The following is a 230-nucleotide window of genomic DNA, read 5'->3' on the forward strand; positions in this document are numbered from 1 at the left end:
CTGCTGTTTGACTACAACTGGACCGTACCAACTGCTAACGGGGGGGAGACGGCTTCTTTTAACGTTGGATTCCCGCTCATTAACTTTAAACTATCATTCCACGTGACACAGAATGATGAAATAAAAAAATCTTTTTGGATTTCTGACTATCTCGAAGGAATCTTGCTCTTGTGTGGTTAAAATCGTAACGTATGTCGACTTAAGCCAACCTAAGCTAGTCATGAAATGGA

The sequence above is a fragment of the Cheilinus undulatus genome, linkage group 3 (genome assembly GCF_018320785.1).
Source record: "Cheilinus undulatus linkage group 3, ASM1832078v1, whole genome shotgun sequence".
Lineage (NCBI taxonomy): Eukaryota > Metazoa > Chordata > Actinopteri > Labriformes > Labridae > Cheilinus > Cheilinus undulatus.